Source organism: Balearica regulorum, chromosome 2, assembly GCF_011004875.1.
Source record: "Balearica regulorum gibbericeps isolate bBalReg1 chromosome 2, bBalReg1.pri, whole genome shotgun sequence".
Lineage (NCBI taxonomy): Eukaryota > Metazoa > Chordata > Aves > Gruiformes > Gruidae > Balearica > Balearica regulorum.
In genome coordinates, this window is record NC_046185.1 from 30,428,586 (window position 1) to 30,454,122 (window position 25,537).

A 25,537-nucleotide genomic window follows, 5' to 3' on the forward strand; every position below is an offset into this window, starting at 1 on the left:
CCTAGTCCAGTTAGAGTAACTTCTAATGTAATTATTACAGTTTATTCCGTATAATGACAGAACTGAAGCTGATATGCACAAAGTTATCAATTTCTCTGTTGTTTTCCTCTGACTGCCTCTGTGTTGGTATGGTGAGTCTCCAGCCCCTAAATCCCTTTATGATTCCAATTATGGTGGTTACCTATGAAGTTTTGCCTTTTTAGCATGTCCAGAACTGCCAGATCCCGTGTATCTAAGTCACTCACCCCCAGTGGAGCAAAGTGCAGTGCACTCAAATCAGCCAAAGAGCCAGTAGAACAAATAATCCCACACTAGCAGCCTACAGTTCAGTTTAGAGCAAAGCACTACTTTTAATTAATTACATTAATGCACCTCTGAAGACAAGCTTAGCAACCATGTTATATAGCCATCTTTCCGGTGGAGATAATATCCAGCCTGGAATTATGAGTTCAAGAGTCGTTGTAATGATTATTGTCCATATACGAAACATCAAGAACATTTTTTTAGCTGAGATATAAGCAAACAAAACAGTTTCTCATCATAATAAAGAGGGTTACTAAATGTATAGACGTGACCCAAAATGAAGACTGTAGACCTATAAATCAGAGTTCACTAGCTTCTGTGTTTTTGTTTTGTGGAATAAAACATTTCTATTACATTTTTGCAGGAATGAATCAACAATATTCTTAAGTATGAGTCAGGAGCATGGAAGTATCTATAAATGTTTTGACATTTTACTACCTTAGGTTTGCTGTGCATCAGCTTGACTTTACTTTTAGGTAAGGTTTCTAAGGTGCTGCTACAGATGCTGAGAAGGATCATCCATATAGAATTACAGAATCACAGAATGGCTTGGGTTGGAAGGGACCTTTAAAGATACCTAGTCCAACCCCTCTGCCATGAGCAGGGACATCTTCCACTGTGTCTATTTGCTCAAATCCCTGTCCAACCTAACCTTAAACACTTCCAATGATGGGGCATCTACAATTTCTCTGGGCAACCTGTTCCAGTGTCACACCACCCTCATCATAAAAAACCTCTTCCTTATCTCCAATCTAAATCTACTCTTATCTTGTTTCCCAAGCTGCTTTTGCCCACAGCGTGCTCAGAATGCAGAACTGGCCTAGTTGCTTTACATTCTCTATCTCCATTGCACAAAATATGCAGTGAATATAGTTTTGTGACAAGCTATTTGGGTGCTTTTGTCTGGCAATGTGGTACCAACAAGGAAAATTCCAATTGGGCTACCTATGTATACATTTATTCTCATGTAATATTCATAGCTAGCAGCAGACAGCTAACAGAAAGAGCAGACAGATAGGTTGTTACAACCCTGCAAGTGGAAATCTCTGCCAGGTAGAAAGAACTTCAAGAGACACTCCAAACAAAGTTGGAAAGGTCAAGCTGATGCTGAGACAGCTTGCCTTACAGGGAACAATCCCTTCTTTCTGTAACTGGTAATGGAGAAGCGTCACTACATTCAGTCTGTAGGGAAGCACTTATTAAATGGGTCAGAGAATACATATTTCAAAAGTTAGACTTTTGGCTATAAAGGGCGTAGTTTCACTCTATAATAAACACAAGCTTGATGTTCACAGAAATAACACTGTCAGAGTTGCCCTTTAGAACATTGATCCAATGCTGGTAAACATCAGGACAGGACAGAAAGCTTGCTGCAAGTACAAGCCACGGACATTATGTTATCGAATTGCAGTGAAAACAAAATAATATGAATAAAGCAAGCTTGATAAACTCATAATGCCAAATATTTTCTCTCAGTAATATAGTACCTACAAGCAATCTGCACTGCTGCCCATAAGGAAAAACTCATTTTGATAATCTAAATATTTGCCCACTAGTCCCAACTGATTTGTCAGTAACAGTGTTAATGTGCTAGGAATGGTAATGCAATGATTTTGAACACACTTTTATGCTTCCTTTGATATTCCAAGCATCTCAGTTGCTGTCCCTGAACAAGAAAATCACATAATTACAGCTGCAAAGAGGCTTGTCATAATCCAATGTTTAGTACAGACCTCTTCTTTCTTTAAAATGTGAACTCTGAAATGCTAAACTCAATAGGAAGCAGCCAACAAATGCACACATTTTTCAGTAAAAATGGTCTTGTGCTGACAAAATCATAGCCTGCTAATGCACCTCTGAGATTGATAAATGTGAATGTGAAAGCTGAACAATGCGACTTTCCTATCAAATTTTTCATTTGCATACGTTACCTCAAGGTCTCCATTCAAATTATTTGGTCTCCTATATGAAATCAACAAATATGAACCACTCAATTTCTCAGCACCAATTTCCCCTTGTTTCACTACTTTCTCCTTCCAAGCTCTTCATCTCCTGCAAAGCACTGAACCTCGTGAGGCCAAAATGTGATGCAGCAAGTGAACTTTCCCATTATATAATAAAGGTGAAGAAAGGGATTCACACTGTCTGGTAAGAGACCAGACAATAAAAGAAAGCTTGAGACAAGATAGGATTCATTTGTTTATATCCATAATTTTTTTCACCATAAGAAAAACCAAGACACAGAATAGCATAGCTTCATGGGACAAAAGGTCTATGGTAAAGCAAGGGTGAGAAGCAAAGTCTTAAAGGGAAATAATATCCTAATATAACAAAGAATACACTCTGTGTACAAAAAAATGAAGAATTCCCTGACAAATCCTGCGAGGGCGCATGTTTTTGCCAGCTTTAACTCATACTTGAAGAATTGCTGGTTAGATCTATATTAAAATTACAGATTGCCAAGACCTGCCTTCTGGTCTTGAAGGTGAGAGGCACTGCACAGCTCTCAGTGACCTGACTAAACCTCTTCCCTTCCCTTCCCTTCCCTTCCCTTCCCTTCCCTTCCCTTCCCTTCCCTTCCCTTCCCTTCCCTTCCCTTCCCTTCCCTTCCCTTCCCTTCCCTTCCCTTCCCTTCCCTTCCCTTCCCTTCCCTTCCCTTCCCTTCCCTTCCCTTCCCAAACAGGGTGGCTGTGTTAGAACAGGACAGCAGGGCACATGCCAGTGACTAAGTAGTCCTGACTATTTTGTGGCCGTGCTCGAGACTCTGCCATGGCCCTGTGCTTGGCTCCTTGGGCATTGTGGGAAGAAAACTCAAAAAGCAGTGCTCCATTTGAGAACTAGGACCTTACAGGTCAAGTTCAAGGATGTCTTTGCTGAATTGCCTCTGAAGACTAACCAACATTGCTCTGTGCAGAAAGCTGTTCCTGAAAAAAAGAAAGCTGGTCCTGAAATCTGCTTCTGAAGGACAGAAAAATGACATCACTGGAGGCAAGAAAAGCTTTGCCAGTTTCCCCCAAGGCCGGGAGAAGCCTACAAATTGTTGCGTCCTTTGAAAAGAGGTGAGGTGCATCCCACAGAGCCATCCTTCATTTCACTATACACCCATTCCTTAGCCAGCACAGAGATTAATAGGAAATTGAAAAGCAGACTTGGTTGGTTCAATCTGGTTCTTTTGGTAGAGAAAGAAAAATGGTCACTGGAAAAAAGAAAGATATATAGGAGAAACCGCAGGAAAAACTGTCTACTGAAGTGAAGCAGCAGCAGATTGCTTACAACTAAGGTGACTAAAAGAGGAGATGGCAAGAGAAACTAGAGATTGCTGAGATCTCTGAAAAAGCAGAGATTTTAGCCATGGAAAGACTTATGTGCTTTTGAGTCACCTTTCTTTGCTCTTTTGGTTGGCTGTTTGTTCCCTCCCCCCATTTACTCCACATGCCATGTTACCCACACAACCTTTGCTGCTGCTGCGTTCCACCTAGTCGGACAAGTCGTACAGTGTCCCCGTGACTCAGTTGCTGCCTCTTCCACACCTGAAAACAAATCTTATACTTATCCAGTCTATGTATATTGAAGGTGTCTTGGGTAAACTGCCTGTTACTTTACGAACTTCTCTACACAGGATAGCCTCATTTTAACTAGTCCCTAGGCACTACCAGAGTATGTCTCTCCCAAGACACAGGAAAACAGAGTATAGAAAGCCTATTTTTTTAAAAAAAGGGGGGAGGGGGAAGAAAAAGGATCAGACTGTGTCCTCTCTATATGAAAGATTTTATTCTATTTTTGAAATCTGAACAAAAAAACCCCTATGGATAATAACTGATGGTGTGAATCAAAACCAGGTAGGTCTGCTCCTAAGAAGGGAGGAAACAGTCACATGAATCACACACAAAGTCATGTAATGACGAAAGAAAAGTATTTTGGTTAAACTAGAAAAGCAAGATGGAGGTTTAAAGTATTTTACAAATAATTAAAATATGACCTTCATCCTCAGTGGTACTCGGATAACCATCTTCCATTGGTAGTCCAAATTACCATGTGGTAGCTTTATTAGAAAAACAACACAGCTCACAAATTACGAAGCATATATCTCTGAATACCTTTTAGAATTAGCTTTCATGCTTGAGTGAACTAAGAAGTAGTTGATTTTATAAGAAATATAAAGCTATTCCTGAAAACTGCTGAAGCTTTTAAATCCCACCAACCAATACATTACAAGCAACACTCTAAATGTCACTGATTGCAGCCTGTACCTTCCTTACACAGAAGAATCAACCTCTGTAAGCGAAATAATTGGGGAGTGCAGAAATATCTGTGCAATTACAAAAACAATGCAAAAAATAAACTTACTTTATCCCAAGGGTCTAATCCTGGCAACGGTCATACACAGGGGTAGCTTTATTCTAGTCTGAAAGGAGACAATGAATAACGTTGCTACAGCAAGTATTCCTGTGCAAGTGTTTCCAGGATCAGTTCCCAAATCTATAAAGAAACCATGTTAACAGCTCAGGTAAAGTAGTTTTCTACATTTATATAGTTTACATTTGAATAAAATTACATAAAAATATGTAATTTAACATTAAAGCTATGCTAGGAAATTGAAAGAATTGCTTGGTTTTTTCCCCTACATCAGCTATCAAAAAGGCAATTTGAAATTGAATAAAAAGGGAGATATTATCTGAACTGTAGGTGTTGTGAAAACTGTGCAGTGAAAATTAAAATACTAGTTTGTGCTGCAGCCATAAATTACTAAAGTAATTATCTAGTAGCAGGCATAACTGAATCTTTCAAAGGGGTAATTAGCAATCAGACATAATGAGTACTGCTACTATTTCTTGTCATACTGTATTTAGCTTCTGTGCAGCCTAGAGGAACTGAATTATTTCCTACCCTTCTCGGAGGGCATTACTGCTACATTGAGTGCATCAGCCCATATTATTACTCCCAGTAGTTTAATTCTTCACTGGACTGCACACTTCTGATTTCTCCTGTCAAAGTTTTGCCGGATCTCCTGGGTCCTTTTAAGCAGGTATCATCTTCACAGTTCCCTCCCTGGCCTTAGCATAAATGTAAACTGCAACGTAATCAAATTACATCTCTTTTTATTATTTTTATTGTATTCCTGACTGTGAAGATATGCTGCATCTTATAGATAGTTCATGTTTTCTATAGCGTTTGGACATAAACACAGTGTAAAATGGAGGACTTGTATAACATTGTATATCCAGATACCATAGAGGAGAGTTAGACTGCCAATGTTCACCTTTCAGATAAGAAGGTGCAAACCCACATATGCTGTTGATCAAAGGTAGTTTGGAGGAAACCCATTTTTTTCCAGTTAGTTCAGCATTCACACTTCACAAGTAATAAAAACTACAAAAAACAAGTAGGTGTTGCTTTTATTTGGGAAAAAGATAGTGTAAAGGATCCAGATTCCTTGGTTAATATATTCTGTTTGGGGTCCGTTTTAACTTTGTCTTTGAATACAAAGTTTAATTTCAGCCAGACAATGTCATATTGTTATAAGCTTCACATTACTGATGGTGTCTCATTTTGCTCAAAGTTTTTGTACATGCACATACCCATATATATTTCTATCATAGAGTTTGGTAGGACATCTCTTTATGAAAGTCAGATTCTATCAATATCCTTACACAGTTTAAGGACCATCTAGTATTATGCATCGGTAGAGAAACTGATCACTATGAAAACTGGTGGAAGCAGGATGCTGTAGTGAAGGAAGAAATACTACTCCCTGATATGAAAGCTCCAGATTTTAAAATATTATAAATATAATATGGCAATATTAGATATAATTATAAATACTATTCACTAATAAGTGATTAGGTGTCAGTATTAAAACTTTCTTTCCTGATTTGCAGCTTCAGGCAAAAATTTCCTCTGTCCTCCACCAACTGTCAAGGACTCAAGCTGTTTATCAAGTCTTTATGGCGTGACCAGCTCCTTAATGTAGGGAGCTGGGCTAATACCAAGCTACCAAGGCTGATCTCCTTGCAATGAGTTGACAGAGTATGGCAACAGTATAGAAATCATTGGAACTATTTTCAAGAAGATATTTCCTCACTAAATATAGTATAACTTACACATCAGCATGAGTAGAGCCCCCTTCCCTCCACATCACATTTTTTCTTTTGAAACTTGCAGTGACATTAATGTTTGCTGATGTGGAGGATGGAAATGGAGAATTGCAGTGTAGGGTTATTGACCAGCCTGCCTGTGGACGGGCTCCTCATCACATCATTTTCTTGCTTACTTCTGTGCTTCTACAAAGGGCAGGATTTGGCACATAATAGTTTGGCCCACATTCCCAAAAACAGATTAACATAATTTAGAGCCAAATTAGCATTCGTGGCTGAGCAAACACTGACTGCAACATCAGGGCTGCTCCATTTAAAAAGCAGAACAGAGATTTTATGAGTTGCATCTACTTTTTAGTCAGTATCCATGTGTCATCAGTAGCCCCTCTCTGAATAGACTAATAAAGTGTCTACTTGAGCCAAATCTGAGTCTGTTCCACTAATTTACAAAAAAAAGTTACTTTTATTTCAAAAAAATCCCACCCTCAAGAAACTGCTCACCCCCAAACATCTAAGTGTGCATATTGGTATCATAGGCTGAAAAGAGTTTATTGTATTTTCTTTTTTGTCAATTACTCCTACAGATGCATTGCATTTGAATTAAGGTCTTCAGGACTTATGACAGTGGCTTCCTTGTGCTGTAACTACCAGTTTCTTTGCTTTGGACTGTAGATTTACATTGGTCTTTACATTTAGATGGTATCTAAGATGCTTGTGCCCCAGTCCTGAATACATTCATTGAGTCTAAGCAGACGCATATAGAGAGTTCAAAATAATCTGGATTATTAGGTATATCTCTGAAACAAATACATTACACTTCAGAAAGGACATAGTTTTAGCTGTGTCATTATTAGTTGTAGAAAGAAGGAACTTTGAAGTCGCATAATTTTTCTTCAACCGCATTAAAAAAAAAAAAAGTAATTTTTTAGCAAGTTAGTGAAATTCCTCTTTAGCAAGGTGCTGTAAATAATAAACCAAGTTTAGGACTGCCTAACCTCTATATCATTTTTATTTACAATAATTATGACTTCCATATTGCCATGCACATCTTCAGGGAACATTACAAATTCAACCTCACTTGTGTGTGTTTGCTTACTGCATTTCCCAAGCATCCAAATTTTGCTCTCTGTTTAAAAAACACATTAACAAGGTAGAATTAGTAAATGATTACGTTAAGGTAGATGTCCAGAAACAAGTTTCAAATGGATCACAGATTCAATTTGTGATTATACTTGTACCAATTCTCCTCACTGGACAATTTTTTTTTTTTTTAATTTCTGCAGCCATGGAAGTCAAGCCTTTATTCTCACTGCAATTTCATCTTTATGTAATCCTTCCATGGAATGATTTATAGCATTCTTCTTTGATGTCAAGTGGTCACTATGAAAGCTAATATTCTTTCAAGAACTATGAAGCTCCCTGTTTTCTTTCTTCTTCATCTCCTCACATCATCCTCTCTTCTTTTTTTGTTATAAAAAGGAGAATTAGGACATTTTAATTCAAAATGCACATCACACAGATGGGTTAAAGCTTTTCCACTTTGATCTCCTAAAAACCTCTCAAACCTTGTGATCAAAGAACTCCTTCCTGAGATCTGAGTCCTGCAGCCATTGGCTGTTTCACTGAAATTGGTGAGAAGAGGACCATTCCCAGGAGCGCATCCTGCAAGGCTGGCCTTGAACAAAAGGAGGTAGAACGCTAACATTCACTAGCTGCATTCAGATTTCCTCTTTCTTGGCAGTTGGTGCTTCCTCATTATCAACTCTTCCATATCTCTGGCAACTGATCTATTTCTACTACGTAAAATCTACGTGTTTTCACATTCTGCAAGTATGAAGCTTTAATCAGTCTGTATCTTCATTTATTCTACACCTTTTCTAACAAGATTATTTTCTTCTCAGTCAAGTGATAGTGGATTTCATACCTGACAGCTATGTCACAACACGTTTCTAATCAATAGCTATTTTCCCCCACTTGAACTTATTTATTTATAAGGTCAATCTTGGCTACATGAAGAAGAAACACTGACACATAATTTAAATTTGGACAAATAGTATCCTGAAAAAAGGATTAAAAAGGCATTAGATGCACACTTATTTACAAAATGTGTACATGCAAACACAATTCTACCAAAGTTAAGAAAGTTTTTATGTTTTAACCATCTTAGCAGAAGCAAGTTAATATAGAAATACTCTAGAATATGGAGATATATGACATCTCGTTCTGGTTCTGCTCCTGTGATTTCAACAGAACTGTGAGAGGCTTGACCAATGCCTCTGTATCTAGTCTGGTCCTGCAGCAAGATCCTCTCCCTTAATTGTTCTGTTGCCTGTAGCCTCTCTTAATCCTGGAAAGCATCAAATTACTATGGTTTATTGCACTCTAGATGCATCTGTATAAAGCAGCCAGAGAAGGCATAAATGGAAGTAAATGTTTCTTCTTAAATATTGTTCCTAAGTGTGAACTTCATTTTATACACTATCATTTAAAGCACAGTCGTAACCTTTATTCAAATATCAAATTGAACTTTGAGATTCATTAAGGCTGAACAAGATAAATGCTTCTCGCTTTCCATTTCCACACACTGCCAGCAGTTGTTGGTTCTAAGCTGACATAGAATAGGGCTAAATTTCGTGTTGAAACCACAAGTTCTCTTACTCACATCCTTATGCCACCACAATTACAACAGAATATAACTGGGATAAAACCAAGGTTATTATCTAATCCATCTTTACATGTTATTCCAATCACTGACCACACAGGTCTGTGGGTAACCATTTTCTCATCTCTTTCCATACATTTAACCATTCTTAACACAAACATGTAAACCTCAGGTGATAAGGTACTCGGCCTTTCACTGCAAACAAACCCAATCTTTTTGGGTATTTCAGCGTCGGGTACATGAAACCTGACATTACATTGCTCTAAGAGCAACGTACCATAACTTATGGGAGCAATCTTGGAACTGTAATTGCTACTAAGTGTAGTTCCCACTGGGTTTTAAATCTTTCGGTGAAAAAAAAAAAAAGCAGAATAGATGTCTTTTTAGATGCAGCTTGCTCTGTCCCATTGCTTTCTGGGAGCAGGAAAGGGATGGAAATGTTTTGGAGATAGAGACCTTGCGTTATCGTATACTAAGTCTTGAAATCATACATTATACATGTTTACAAAGAGAGGTTCTTATACAAGTCAGATAAAGGGGCAACATATTAACTTTTTGAAATTAAAATAACTGGCAGAAAACAATATTAGTTTAGAAAAGTTAACTTGTCTACTTTGATGGCAGATTTTAAGACACATTTTCAGAGACCCAAAGTTTCTGTAGAAATCTTTTCTAAATGTCATCAGGTTTTACTCTTTGTATAAAACTGGTACATGTCACATCTAGTTTATCTCCCAGAACAGCAAAATAATGAAAGGAACAACAAAAGGCACTTTTAGAAGCACACTTTTAAAAAGCATCTGTATTCTTAAAGTCCCCTCCTGGACTAAACTTAGCTACATGATTGCAACTGAAGGCAGAATTCCTCCCAGGTTTTAAATATGTAGTTCCATCGACAAACACTTAAGGCAGAAATTATGCTCTCAGATACACTTCAGCAGCTGGAGTCTGGTACATGTTTTGAAGACAGAATTTGCCCTTAGGAAGTAAAATAAAGGACAGTCTCATAACCTTCAGGAGGGTCACACTTAAACATGACGCCAAGGGGGCACAGTACCAAAGCTGACAGCAGCAGCTGCGTCTAGCAGATTAGAATCCAGTCAGTTAAAGTAAAATATTTTTAATATAAATATATATTGCATTTAACATGAACAACAAAAGCTTTTCTCCAGTTCTCTAGATAAAGCTGATAAATTTCCTTTCTTGTGTTGGAGGTAAATAGCACTTATTTTTACCATTCTGCACTGTTTATGCTTTTTAAGTTAGTAAAGACATATTATGGATGAAATTTTCAACTATGAAGCATAATAGCTTTTGAATCTATAGTTAATCATCGCTCTTCATGCTATTTTTACTCTGTAAAAGTATAAACAGCTTAAAATATCTTTTTTTTTCCCCACAATCATTTATTCTGGAATAATTTAAGGAACTAAGAGGTCTAGAAACTACCATGATGCCACCAAGATTTCATGTTCTTAGCTTCTGAATATAATATATTTGCTATGCAAAAACTTTAAAGTTTCTAACTTTGCGTTCCTTCCAGCACTGTTCCTGTGCCCTTTTCTAGGCTGATTTTAAAATCTTAATAGATTAAAATCATCTATTAAATTTAGAAATGAAGATTCACACATATTCCATATAAAACCTCATTGCATTTGATTTCAAGTGCTGCTTAAACAAAATACACATTTATATGCAATTTATATTTTAATTTGCAGAAAAAAATCAGAAAAGCTTGCATGAAAACTTCAGTTATTGTCATTTTATGATAGACACTACATTTGCTTTAGAACACACCTAAATCAAACATCATGATGGCAGCATTGCTTCAAAGATTGACATCTACTTTTTCAAGTTCAACATTTGACTGCACATTCATTTGATTGAATAACTATCCTTCAAAAGTTGTAATGTATCCATAATGATAACATGCAGAAGTATCAGGCACTGCAGGAAAGCTCAGTATACTATTTTGAAATGTTTTCTTTCAGCACCATTTCCACCTTCAAAACACTTCAAAGAAAATGTCCTTGTGTACCCTCTCCGTTTCAAAATGGACAATCACAATAAAAAATAGACACAAGTACTTTAATCTCTTAGATTCAAGTCTGATTAGAGTCCAATTTCACAGCATTCTTTTTTTCAGGTTTTAAAGGTAATATTCACTTCATATATATTTGTACTAAATACAGAGCAAAGACACAGAAAGAAAGAAAGGCTTCTAATTACAAATAATTTTTCTACACTTATTCATTAGAACCTCAGATTCCTATTGTGCTAGTAAAAACATTATGAGCAAAATGATACAATGAGACCTAGACAGAAGTAACGTTTGTTTTGTTGTTTGGGGTTTGGTGTTTTTGGAGTATGTTCCATAAAAGAGAAGAATGATTTGCAGTTAAAGTCTTAAAAGGTAAAAGAGCACATACCCTAAAGGGAGAACTTGGTTAACTTTACTAGTTTAAGAACACTTATGAACAGGCTCAGAACTATCAAGTTCCCCGTGCTAGGGAGTTTTCATAAAATTATATTTCAAAGGGTTAGACAAAACCAGCACAATATTCATAGAAAGAGCATTAACAGCTTTGAGCTACTGACACGTACGTGTACAGCGTACTGCTGTAGCTGTGTCTTTCAGCGGCCACCTACCTCTGTGGGTTCTATGGCTTCCCTGTTTAGGTTCAGCACAAACTTATCAGAAGTTTGCAACATCAGCATTACCCCTGTACAGTTTCTTCCCATATCTCTTCCTTATTTTTTACACCAAGAGCACTCCAGAGAGGATAAAAGCTTGCACAAGCAAGCTATTTTCAGAGAAGCCAGTTCGGCATAAATCAAGGAAGCACTCTCCAAGAAAGTAAGGCTTGCTGGCAGAGAAAGCAGTCTCAGATCTAGTATAACATGTCTAGAATGGGCAAACATCATGGTGTTAACGGTTCTGGAGACAAGTGTTGTAATGGCTGTCTGCAGCATTGACTGCTGACCAAAAGAATTTAATACAAAAGGAAGAAAAATCTAAATATTTTCCTAAATAAGTAATCGAAGATGAACTTTGTTTTTATCAATGGAGTTAGATTGTTCTAAAAGCACCAGACAACTTCTTTCTTGGACAGATATATCGCAAGCTCATTTCTGGTAAGGGGAAAAAATGCTCAGATGTCTTCCCCAAAGGAAAAAAGCATTTGTATACAACTTGACCTACCAGAAGTTTTGAAAATGATGGGTTGTTTACTTGTCCTTGACCATAACCTCAGAATCCTGTCTCCAGTGGACACTTCAACACTCATAAGAATAGCTCTTGCAGTAGATTTAAAAAAGAATAGCTAAAGTGTAGCTATTATTAGAACTTCAGTTTAATTTTGCAGAAAGTTCAAGTATCAGACTCAGCAACCTGAAAAAGATGCTGCGTTACAAGGCCCAGATCATTGCATTTGGTAGTTCTGGGGGGAAGAAAAAAGAAAAAAGAAAAAAACAAAACGAAAAACAAACCCCCAACCCTCCCCAAAAAAACCCCCAAACCCTAAACAAAACCCGTATGAAAAAAACAACTGATATATCAGTGTGATTTTGGTTTATAAAAACTGAGGAATTAGTTAAAAAAAATTAATAATTAGCTCCATGATAATACATAAGGGAAATTTCAAAGGAATAGTAATATGACTAAGGCTGAAAATCAGCTGCAGAATTTGCCTCCAAAACAACTCGGCTACTTTCATTTTCCACAATAGTTTAATTGAAATAGATGGAAAGATAGAAAGAAGAGTATTTATATAATTACGAATAATAAATAAATATATATATTTTTATATATTTTATAAAAATTCTCAGAAGTTTGTTCTCAAAAATCCTCGAATCACAGAATATTAGATACACATAGTTCAATGGAAAGTGATGACACAGCTCCGATCCAGTTCCAGAACTGGAGCAGTCCACAGTGTCCTCCAGAGCTAATACAGTATTTGATCAGTTTAAATGTACACAGCAGATTAATGCACAAAAGCAGCATGACTGTGGGAGGGACCAGCTGAGTAAAGCATTCTAATGAGGATTCATGGAGCATTATTTTGGCATTAGGCTCTAAATCTTTATACTGAAAGAAATAAAAACTATGAAGTAATAGTCTGAAAGCTTTGTTCCCTTGAGATGAACACACAGAACTCAGCTGAGATGGAAATGAATATTCAATAAAGAAGTAAGCACTGAAATCATAACGGCTGAAACTAATTATTAGGAAATTTTTGCTATGGATTATGACAGAGTTGGAACCCAGTACAGAAACACTAAACCCCCCAGTATTAATAAACTAAGCAATATTTTCCAAGTTATATCCTTAGAACTTAGTCTGATTATCTCATTTACTCTTCACATCAGAAGTAAGACCATCTAAAACCTATAACAGACCAGAATAGGACCCACTGAGAATTAAATAATTTTGTAAACATAAAATACCCCAGAGAAATGCCTGTTCTCTCTTTAAATTATGGTTTGATAAGGACTGCTGAAAATGTACAGAAGTGTCAAGCGCTTAAAAGTTTTGAGGGGTTTGTGTTTGTTTGTTTGTTTTAAAAAAGGGAAACTTCTTACAAACGTATAGAACCATTCATGAAGATATAAAACAAGAACTGCAAGTGTGTTTCAGTACCGAACAAAAAGGATAGAATAAGATTTCTGGATAGATTTTCTTATTTTATCTTAAAAGTTTATTGCAAGTGCATTTTCTGCATAATCAGAAATTTAAGGTATTTTTATATTTTAGGGTTTAAAGACACATGAAACCATTTAGTAATTCAATTGCTTGAGTGAATTGAACAAGTTTCTAGAAGGGCAGTCCTGGAAAAACATTAATTTCAAAATATCCAAAGTTTTCTAAATCCCAGATAAAACCCTACATGTTGAGTTAGTTACAAAGTTCCATGTGTAAGTAAATAAAAGCAAAACAGGAAAGAACATCTGCAGAATCACAGTCATTGAACAACTAAGTGGAAATATCACATAAAAACACTACCTTGAAGTTATTAACAATCTGTGATTGCCCAGATTTATGAAGAGATCAGGAGCTGAGTCAAGTTCAGTGGGCTTCGAGAGGGCTGGGGTAACAATTCAAACAACTCTCTCTTCCTTGAACCTTCCCCCACCTCCCAGAAAAAAACAAGGGCATTTACAGTCAAAATATTTCCAGTGAACTTTAGCAGGTTTTAACAACACTTTGGCAAAGTTATTGGTAATTGCTAAATATTCTCTTTCATAAAAGAAACATTGCCTGTAAATTATAGGTGAGGCTGTTCCTTCAAGTCCTTTGTGTACTCCATCACATCACGCTAGTGAACACTATTGGCAAGTCTGAGAAGCTAGTGCAGCATTATTATTTTCCTTACTGTACTTTAGATACTCCAAAGCTGTTCAGGATAATCACCTGCTCTGCGATGCCCCTTGCTCACACGTACCTATTTCTTTGTTGTACTGGGCATGCAACAGAATGAGTCTAAGCACTGTACCGAGTGAGCCCTTCATAATAATACTTTCTCCAGTTTGAACTTGTAATACTTTTCACTGTCGTCGTCCCCCCGCCCCCTCCGAGTCCCTGGGCTGCATGACCCGACTTTGATCACCTGTTCACAAGAGCACAGAACACTTTAAAAGAAGTGTTTATCAGGTCATGATGAAGTCAGACTTGTTTTCCCCTCATTTGCCAAAGCTGGGTGGATACATTGAACAATCACATTGAACACATCAAAACCTGGCCACGCAGGGAATTTCCATAAGGAGAGTACTTTCTAATTCTCAGTATCCTTTTAATCTAAATAACTGAAACATTCTCAGAAAGAATGTAGTTTGTTACCATAATTATGGCTTCTAGAAAACACATGCAGTGGCACCTCTCACAGTTGAGACTTCACAAAAACTTCTTAGCATCTAGGCAATGAGCAACTAAAAAAAAGAAAACAAACATTTCAAGCCCACAGAGCTACCTAGATGCATACTTTCACAGAATACTAAAATATGAGTCATAAACACCCAGAGTTTACACAACAGGCATTCATTTTCTGAAGAGCTGGTTGTTCCCACAACCCACCAGGAGCACTTGCTACTTAATGTATTCCATCTCATCACGCAGGAAAGGAAGCGATGGGTTCCAAAAAACAACTAAATAACAGAGTTCTGCTCAAAACACAGCAAATGCATTCTAAGGCATGATTCTACTCTTTTTACAGCATCACAGTTTAAAAAAAAAAAAGAAAAAACCCCAACCATCAAGAAGCTAGTTCAGCATTCTAAGAACATTAAGAATGTTCTAATTCCTGTTGTATCTAAGATATGAGTATACCATCCTCTGGTGCTAGTCCTGATCTTAAATGCCCCACAAGCTAACCCACTTAAAAAATTAGCTGCTCATTTATTGCTGTTATTTTTCACTTATTTGAGTCAACCTAAGATACTTCACTACAGTTGAAGCACAGCTGACCTTCAGACCTCCTCTCCAAATGCTAAACTTAACCACCACACTGTTCATAATTGCAGCAGATGGTTATAGGCTTAATATGCACATGTGAACTTTAGAAGGTCTGTTCTCATCTCCAAAGAAGAGACATGGAAATGTATCAAGGTCATTGAAGCCTTTCCCTTACTCGTTAACTTAAGGGGGAAGAGGGGAAGGAGAAGAGAAGGGCAGGATACAGAAAAACTGAAAAAGTCCTTGCCATGGTGGCCCAGTCTTTCTGTAGTGCCGAGTCTGTGTTGGTAGTTAATGCAAACTGAGACACTCTGCTGGTTCCAGTCCCTTTATCTTCTTTTTTTAATTTATTTTAAAGGCTACTCCACCTCTCCCTCTATGATAACTAGTTTCTTAATTTTATCATTAGAATTTAATAATTGGTAGTGATTACTATTGCTATGATAATCATCATCAATAACTGTCCATTTCTACTCAGTAAAAAATCCCTTTGATTAAGCACATATAACGCAGCGGCTTAGACTCAAACAGCTAAAGTTAATTTTAAAAATCTTGCTACCTTCCCTCAAGTAGTTTTTATTTCTCACCTAACCCCTAACAGGATTTCTTCTAGATATATTTTTATTGTTTCATTTGTACATTAACTTTCCCAGTTCGTGGAGATGTTGGAATATGAACCTGTGAACATATTAATGAATACAAATCACTCTCTACACTGGATAATGACCATTATACTGACTACTATAGTATGCCTCATCATTATAACAAATGATTAAATACCCATTTACTGTCAGTGTTAATGTTTCTTGATTTTCTTCTCTATTTCAAAGCTATGTTAAGAGAAGCCTGGCTTGTGCTTACTACCTGTTGGCAAATTTAAGGTACCAAAAGACAGCTGATTTTCCCAAATATCCTTACAGCACAAATGTAAATGAAGACCTGTACAGCCGTGATGTGCAATGGGACAGGCACAAGAAATAGAGTCATAGAAGAGGGGATTTGCGCTGTTGATTGTATCCATGGATATGAAGTGTGGTTATCCTCTTTTCAACATTGGCTAATATTAGCTGCTTCCAGGCAAGTTTTGAACTGCTGTATCAGACAGTTTTATGAAAAAAACCCCATCTATTAGATAAGTGTATTCCTAATCCTGCAAAGTCACCAAATGCCTGGAAGCATGACAGCTGATATTTCTTTCAGTTTTTTAATCCAATCTGGAACAGCTTAAGTCAGCTTAAGGAATGAGTTAATAGAAAACAGCAGAATAATTACCTTCGATTTCAGTATAAACATCTGTTAAAATAGTAATTAAAAGGGGAAAATGGAGAAAAAATCCTCACACAAAAATCAAGTGTGATGAGGAGAGCCTAATGCATAGGAAGGAAGTAGGTTTTAAATCCTAGGAGTAGAGCAAGTAGAAGGATACCGAGTAACTTCTCTCCCACTGAAGAAAAATACAAGTCAAAAGCACTGCATGTAGGGTCAGACAAGCCTGTTCAAAAGTTTGAAGCTGAAGATCAATTTTATTTCTCTTCAGGTAAGGGGTAAACAAATATGGACAGATTCTATGATTCTATGATACATTGATATTTGCAGAGCAAAAGCTAGGCAGCAGGAAACAAAAGAGGAAATAAGAGGACTTTGGAAGTTGTCAGAAACAAAAAATAAATATGAACAAAATATCCTCACTGTTTGCTCCTCTTTGATCTATCATCTAAAAAGTCTCCCTCATAACTCAGCCATTGGTGATGAGCCAAGTTAGCACAAGTTGCTCCAAAGAATCAGAATTTTCAAATGTTGATGTGACAGCTAGTCTGGTGAAAATAAAACCAGGATGATGACAGAAGAGAGAAAATAAAAGAACCCACATTCCCAGAAGGTAAACAAAACCCTCTGAGAAGCCTGGTCCACAGTGTGACCATTTCTTCTGGTCCTCTGACTAGTAGACCGAGAGCAGTGATGGAGAAACATTTTCACCACTGTGTTTGAGTGCAGAGTTATTGTGAAGTACTCCCAATTGCATGGGCATATGGTCATAGCAACTATTGCTTTGAGCTTAGAGTGCTACAGAATTCTTTACACAGGACTATGCTGAGACTTGGACACCTGAAACCTCATCATTTATGTGAAGATTTTTTCTTGCTTAAACATTAAACCATGCAGAGAATACATCACATCAGCCATCACCACTCTGTGGAAGCTGCCAGTAACAACCCTGATAGGCCTTCAGATTTAAGTCTTCTTTGAACATTATTGCCCCTCAATTTTGTCCCTCCTGACAGCTTTACCACCCTATCAGTTAATGTTTTCAAGGACTGACATACACTGACAATGTCTATTTTGGCTGTCATGGCTATTAGGAGAGCAGCGTCTAGCAGACTGAGTATGAACAGCTCACATGTTTAGATGAACTTCTACTACCCTTTACCAGAGCAAATGCCTTATGCAGAATTTCCACTCTTCCTCAGCTGAACCTAGCAGCAATCTGTTTTGAAACAGTGGGAAAGGAAGAAGAAATTTTAGATTTGTCTTTCAAGAGTAATGCAGACGTTTTCCCCTTGGCTCTACAGAACATATACGCATAGTTTTTATTACTTCTTAGGTTGCTGCACAGACCTAAGATGAAAGATGCTGAGGGAGTAGGCAACTATTTAGGTTGGACTGTGATACTCATCTAATTGGAAAGGGAACGGAACTGTATTGCAAAGACTTTTCACAGTTCTAGTACCTTTGCAAAAATAAAAAGCATGATGGCTTCAGTTAATGTTAAAATTAAGTGACCCATTGATTCTAAAGCAAATTGGAGGACTTCAGGAATACTATTTTAGGTTTCTTTCTTTTTGATTTTACTGAAAATAATTTTAATTATTCTCGTTACAATTTCTTGGATCAGGTTTTGGTAGTGGGAGGGTGCTGCAGGGGTGGCTTTTGTAAGAAGCCACCCAAATCTGCCCTGGTATTGGACAGACCCAGTTCCAGCTGGATCCAAGATGGATGAGAAGAAGGGAGGGAGAGGGGGATGGTGGTTTTAGATTTTTTGTTATTTCTCATTATCCTACTATGTTACTAACTGATAATAAATTTAATTCATCTTCCCCAAGTGAGTCTGTTTTGCCTGTGATGGGGATTACTGAATGACCTCCTTGTCCTTATCTTTACCCACGAGCTTTTCATTGTACTTTCTCCCCCGTCCTCTGGATGGAGGGAGAGAGACAAAGCCCGTTGGTGGGCACCTTACAACCAGCCAAGGTCAACCCACCACAATCAACCACTTAAACAAAGGACTTAAAATCAAATTAACAGAAAAAAAGTTATTCATTTTAATATAAGAATATCTGCATCAGATGAAAGTCAGCTTCCTAAGAAGCTTGATACAAGCCAAGCAACTAAGATGTTAAACTTGGCAGATGATCTCCCCCTCAGGGATGTGTGAAAGGACTCAGGGGTAGCTACTAACTCACATCCTGTATCCCAGGTAAAGCAGCAACGTATCATCTCATAAGGGAGCTTTGGTCACCTCAGCAACATTGTTATTTGACAGATTACTGAAGAATCTAAAACAAAGTTGTCTGCAACCAGTTACAGGAGAGAATGGAAAAGCATGTTTTAGCTGGGTGGTAAATTTGGGACTGGCTGAATCCACATCCCAGAGTAGAAATCTCCCTACAGGAAAGTAGGGGAAGAATTAGACTCGCGTGTAAACTGGAGGATTGACTTGAACCAAAAAAAGCTTTGAGTGAAAAAAATAAATGAACACATAAATTTTGTTTTGTTGGATCAGTGTATTCTTTTGCTAGGTCTGAGGGCAGAATTGGGTTTTGCTTTGTGTGTGTTCTTGAAGAGGTGAACTCTGAAGGAAATTCCTACAAAGTTGGAGTTCTGTCAGTGGTTATATGTTGGCAACATGTACTTGGGGCTGGGGGGTGGGGGAGGCAGAAATCATGGAAATCAGTGCTGGATGACTTGGACTAATGGGACATGAGGTTATGAGACTGTGAAATGGCAACAGAGATACTACTAGTGATGTTTTACAGTATTTAATGTGCAATGTACTGGGACTGTAAGAGTACTGCCTCCCCAAAAGTGCATCCTCACCCCTTCCCTTGTGAAAGTCCTGATACTCATGTGATTGCATACAAGGAAATTTCAGAAGCTAATTCAAGAAAATGGTGATTTGACCTTTTGATCATATCTTTCTGAAGCAATTCATTGCTTGGTGGTGCAGAACCAGTATCTGTAGAATCAAAAAAACCAGGAAAACCTGAGCAAGAGCAGTAGAAAGCGTGGGACTACAGCAGCTTCTACTTTGAATTTGTGCTGATGGATAACCCTACCTCGTACCCTACTTTTCACACAGGCCAAGGCAGTGAGAAAGCTCTTCCCACTACTGTTTTTTGCCATACAAAGGAACCTTAAATAACCCAAGCAACCTGGACCTAGATACCATAATTTGGTGTCTGGGTGAAAATTGCTCATGATTAGTGGCACCATGTGCTTGGATATTTTATAACAGAGCTATGTCATAAGCAGGGTGAGATTTCTCCACAGTGCTGTCACTCATAGCTGTGACTCTCAGTGATTTTTTTTAGACTCCTCAAGTGATATAGCTCCAATACATTTAGAGACTTCATTTTTCATGAAGTCTAGCATCTTAGCACTTCAACAGGCCATAAAATATCTTTATGAAGTTTGGCAACAGTGTAATGCACAAACTGAAAGCTAGAGAGTTTCGCTTTGTCAGATTCAGTGATGTGGCAGATTTATGGATAGAAGGGAAAAAAGGACAGCTGCTCACTAACTCTCCATATAATATTGTTTATTAAACAATATAAACACGCATGCATGTGTTCCCCTCAATAGCCATCTTGCATTGTTCTCTGACTCAGAAGAAAAATAAAGTCTATGTACATGGACTTAGAAATGAGGCTTTTCTTATCCCCACAAGAATAACTCAATTCATCCCATATCTACTTGCTCCTTTTTTATACATGACAAAAAGTGGGAATTTAGGCAGAATATACCTTTAAGAGCTCTACCCCCCTCAAGTTGCAGTAAAGAATACTTGTTTTATTTCATCGTCATCTTAAAAACCTTTAAATAAACATCTCTGTGCTATAATTTATCATAGTCAGGAGATAGGGAAGAATTTAAAAATATATGCAGAAAGTAACCTAATCTGAAGGACATCAGCTCTCACCTTGCTTCTGTATTGCAGTGCCCTAATAAAATTGCTGTATTGATTTGGACCACTGGCTTGCCTATTCCAGTAGCCAAGACTAGCTAATAGCAGATGTTTCTGTAACAGATTAAAATACATTATTAGAGTAGGCTACTCATATTTCTGTTGAATTTAGTCATTCCAGAAAATATTCTAGTGAGAAATATTTTTAGTATTCCCAAATGTGTGCCATGTCTTTAACCTGGAATACTTACTGATCAGACCAGTATCTTGTAAAAGAAAAATTAAGTTTAAAGTAAATTGTTATATAAAATGAAAATTATGAATCTAATTTTTGCCCCTCATTTTTAAACAGAAAGTCACAGAATGGTTGAGTATGGAAGGGACCGCTGCAGGTCATCTTGTCCAAGCCCCCAGTGTCAGATTATTAAACAGTGAAAAAGAAGGATTAGTTACTTCCTTATATGAGCTTTCTTTTCCCTTTATCTCTTTCTCTTATTTCTTTTCTCCCTCATCTCCCTTCTGTCCTGTGAAGTCAGAAAACTCTCAAAACATAGTAACATCTTTTCTTCCTCTGTCTTAGATAAAATTGAATACTTCCCCTAATAAATAACATGACTTCATGCCAATTTAAGCTCAAGGTTCTCTCTTGTTCCTCCTCCTATGTAAGGAATATTCATATCTCTTATGATTGTTTCAGTGACCTCCATGCTGACCATGAATTATTAGTGAAAAGGTGAGATTTTTCCAAGAGGGTCTTTCTAAATCCCTTGACTTTTTTTACTTAATAGAATTCATCCTCCAAATATACCGAGCTTTTTTAGGATCAATAAAATGAAGCTAAAAACATAAGAGCTGGTTTTGATACTAATTTCTCTCCTCCTGCTCTAGAACTGGCTAATGGTAGAAATGGGAAATAAATTAAAAAAAAAAAAAAAATCTTAAGGCCTTAGTTACACTTACTCTGTGGAAATTAAGTAAGTCATTTGTTAACACTATTTTATTACATTGGTTTCTTTCTACTCTATACTGCATAGAAAGGCTGAGAGCAGTCATGTTTTTTATATTCCTAGAGTCTGAATAAACATACAACATATGTATTTATGCAATTAATCTTGTAGCATGGATAGGACTACACAACTTTATGCAAGTATTTTAGGATCAGACTTTTATTCCACCATACTTTCTTGATTGGTTTGATAGCAGTAGATAGAAGTCTGGGAAAAATAATTTATTCCTTACATCTATGGTCCAGACGTTACACAGAAGGCATGCAGGACAGATTTATGCTGAAATTTGTTCTCTCCTTTTCTCTCAGCACAGTCAGACATCTGACTGTTGTTTGTTTTTTTTTCTTTGTCTTTTTTTTTTTTTCTTTGTGCAAGAGGACTTGGACCCCTGAAGAAGCAAACAATTCCCTAGAACCATTTTGCAGTAATAGTTTTTTTCAGTTAGTTATGTTTGATGAACAGGATGATGTTTATTTTTAAATAAAAACCAGTAAATTATGAGGAAATTAATCTTTTACTTGGCATGGGATAATTGATTTTTCTTATGCTATATGAATAGTTTGTTAATTTTCTTTTCCATGAAGGGTCTGTGACGGTATAAAAGCTTTCCTTTAAGCAATGAGAAACTACATCTTTCCACTTTCTGTTAGTACAGGTGATAACAATAAAAAAGAGTAGAGTTTTTATCTGAAAATTTGCCACAGGCAAATGTTGCTCTGCCAGTGATTTTAACTTCTCACTAGTTGTGGGTTTCAATCGTCTGTAAGCTGCACACAACCCAACAGAAACCTTATTAGGCTAGTCTTGTTTAACAGACCTTAACATTTTCAAGTTTTTTTATTTTCTCCTATTAATGAATGTGAATTCAACAAGGTCAGGTCAAAGACCTAAGTGAGGTCAATAAGGACATTTGTGTGTTTCACAGCATTTTTCTTTTAGTCTAATAGAGGTAAAAATGCAGCAGTGACCACAGATATTTAGAATTGCTTTCTTAGCACACTGGGAAAGTAAATCCCAAAGTCAAACATCCACCAGTTCTATTCATTTGAAGGAAGAAATTATTGCATTAATTTATTTGTAAACTATACCACATGTGCAAGACTATCAAGATAACAAGGTAGCAAGCAGAACAGCAGCTATAGCTGCTACTTCATCAGCCTACATGGATGGACTGTCTTCCTCAATATACTGTGTTTTATGATCATGTTGATGGTTATTGGTTTTGCACTGCATTATACTTCCAAGCGAATACTTTGAAAACTGATTACAGATATACGAGCTTCCTAAAATATCTGTTGTTCTTGAAATGCCCATTCACATAATAGAAGATAGCTTGGTTGTTAAGGTACTAAAGTCTACAGAAAAAAACCCCAAAACCAACAAACCCAAACATCAGAAAAAACAACCATTTCTAGTTCAAGAGAATCCCATGATCTCAAAATGTGCAAACACGAATTGCCACGAGGACGGATACAGAAATCAATAGAGGCTACCAATCAATACATAACAAAATATCAGTCACGATTTACTTCCTGACTCAGTTCGAAAGTGAAACATATCAAAGCATAGATGATGCCCTTCACAAGGATATTTAAGCAAGTATTTCATTTTTGGCAGTATATAAAAAGGGCCATGCCCTAGGCTAGCATCCTTATGCCTGTTCTGAAGGACTGCTTTGTCACTGCGGAAACCGATTCTGAAAGGTTGTGATGCTGAGGATCCCCTCCCTGAGAAAAATACTGTGGTCACACTCTGGCTTGCACAATCTTGCGCACACTTATACCATGACATGTATGCTATTGACAACCAAACAACAATATAAGCAATTCTTTATTGCCTTTGGCCTCCTAAAAGCTCACTCCATCTAAAAATCTGTGACTAAAAGGTTAGTAATTAAGTTCTGTTTTCCTAATGATTATGTGTTCAGGTTATAGCTTGATTGATCAAGGCAGGACAGCCTGGGAGGGGTTATCCAAAACAATGGCCACTTATATCTCGTTGGTTAAAATGTCAAAACCAGCAATGTTTTGTACAAATGTCTGATATCTAATTTCATCTATCCTTTGTGGCTACCAAAGCATGCAGAATTTAGGGAGCAGCACTCATGTCATACTCGATCAATTACCACGGCTATGGAGAGATAGTGCGTGAGTTTTCCTAGAATAACTCAAAATCCCACTATTATAAAAAAACATCCATTATTCAGGTGTATTTGTTCATTTACTCAGACTGTACTACTTAAAAAACTACACTCCAGCTTCTCTAGGCCAGCCTAAAAATTGACTTTCCCCACTGCAATGATGAGCAGTCTGGGGAAAGTGTTTTTTGCCTACAGAGAAGCCTGTTTCTGGAAGCTCATATTGTGGCACAGGAAAAGTTTTTTCACCCAGATCCCAAAAGATCTGTTTCTGTACAAGGAAGTCCCTGTTATACAGATCTGGTACAACTTCACTGAGGAGCATTTGTTCTCCTGCTCCAAAACCATGCCTGCACATCTAAATTCTTGCCCTGTAGCTGCAGCACTTCAGTCAGGTGCTTTTAAAACAGACAGAGCATCTCCAATTTCTGTGCCAGAGCTCTCAGAAGCCATGAAGTCCAAGTGGCTCCCAGGTAGCAGATATAGATTTCTGCTAACAGAAACAGCTCAATGCATGTGTGGTTGTTATAAATACATAGCAAGAAGCTTATAGAACAAAAAAAAAAGGATCAGCTACAAGTGATAGTACTCCTCAGTTATCATTGTACCTCCCAAAGGTGTTTGAATGAGTTTTTCTCAAATAACTGTAAGGAATATCTGGAATCATTTATCAGCCCCCAATTGACATTTTATACCAATACTGATTAATGCTATTTCTGCAGATTTTTACCTTCTCTAAAAACAGTACTGTGAGTGGAGGAGGAAAAAGATGGTAAAAAGAACTAGGTTTGTGTATGTAGATTATTATTTTTTGGATTGAAGAAAGTCTTTAATTAATTTTTAAATCTTGTATCTGCAGAATTGAAACATATAGTCAAAGCAAGTTTGTCACACTGAGCAAAGTGGTATATCATCAATGCAGAAAGTTCTGAGAAAGTCACTGTGCAAGTCAAAGGACTATTTATTTTAATAACAGTTTACAGTTTGGTGGTCTAAGGTCATCTGACCTAAAATGAGAAATAGATATAGGTAGTTTTAAAAACAAGCAGGAAAATTATGAGATATTGGAAGAAATAGCCTGCAGCTACAAGACCTTGGGCTGTGAGCTCATTAGTTTTCAAAGTGTCAGAGGCAGCCAGGATCAATACTTGAGTGGCAGACCAACATGGAAAATCATTTGGAAAATTCAGAAGTGTTCTGGAGTTTCAACAAAAAGCTTAGATTCTTCAGATGAGATTTAAAACAACGGATTCTAAAACAGAACATATCATAATTTAAAACAGATATTCTCATCTTTTGCCCTCCTCTATAAGTGATTGTACCACCTTCTTCCATTCCAAAGATCATTAGCATCAATAGCTGTCTTCAGGTAGCTTGAAAATGGTGTTTATACTTAACCCCCAAGGACTGACAGATTTCAGGTCTAATGCCTTAAGAGAACTGGAAAAAATGAATACCATTTGTATGGGAAGGTGTAGATTTCCAGTAGAAGGAACTTCTGCATCTACTTCCCCAAGAACAATTTTTTTACATTTAAAAAAATGTAATCTAGACAATCTGTTTAGACTTAAGGTCATGTTTTATCTTCCAGAAGCTTGAACTTACCTATGGAGTCATAATTACTCTAACAAGGTCATAGGCACAGAATGTTACTTTTTCCAAGAGAACTTGGCATCTGAATACATGATAACAAAGGTGAG

The 25,537-nt window shown here is 37.1% G+C and overlaps 2 protein-coding genes across 11 annotated transcripts in view; one reads left to right on the forward strand and one right to left on the reverse strand.

Moving 5' to 3' along the window:
* The window catches only part of RBIS (ribosomal biogenesis factor), a 424,391-nt gene that overhangs the window by 391,719 nt on the left and 7,135 nt on the right, over nucleotides 1-25,537 (forward strand). The window lies entirely within an intron of this gene.
* RALYL (RALY RNA binding protein like) overlaps nucleotides 1-25,537 on the reverse strand; it is a 404,493-nt gene that overhangs the window by 254,448 nt on the left and 124,508 nt on the right. Inside the window, exon 1 of one of the 10 annotated variants that reach the window (XM_075743800.1) lies at nucleotides 4,651-4,773. The exons of the other annotated variants lie outside the window; for them this stretch is intronic. The gene's annotated coding sequence lies outside the window, so the exon portion shown is untranslated. Of the gene's footprint in view, nucleotides 1-4,650; nucleotides 4,774-25,537 lie in introns of those variants that run through there. 10 annotated transcript variants of the gene reach the window in all.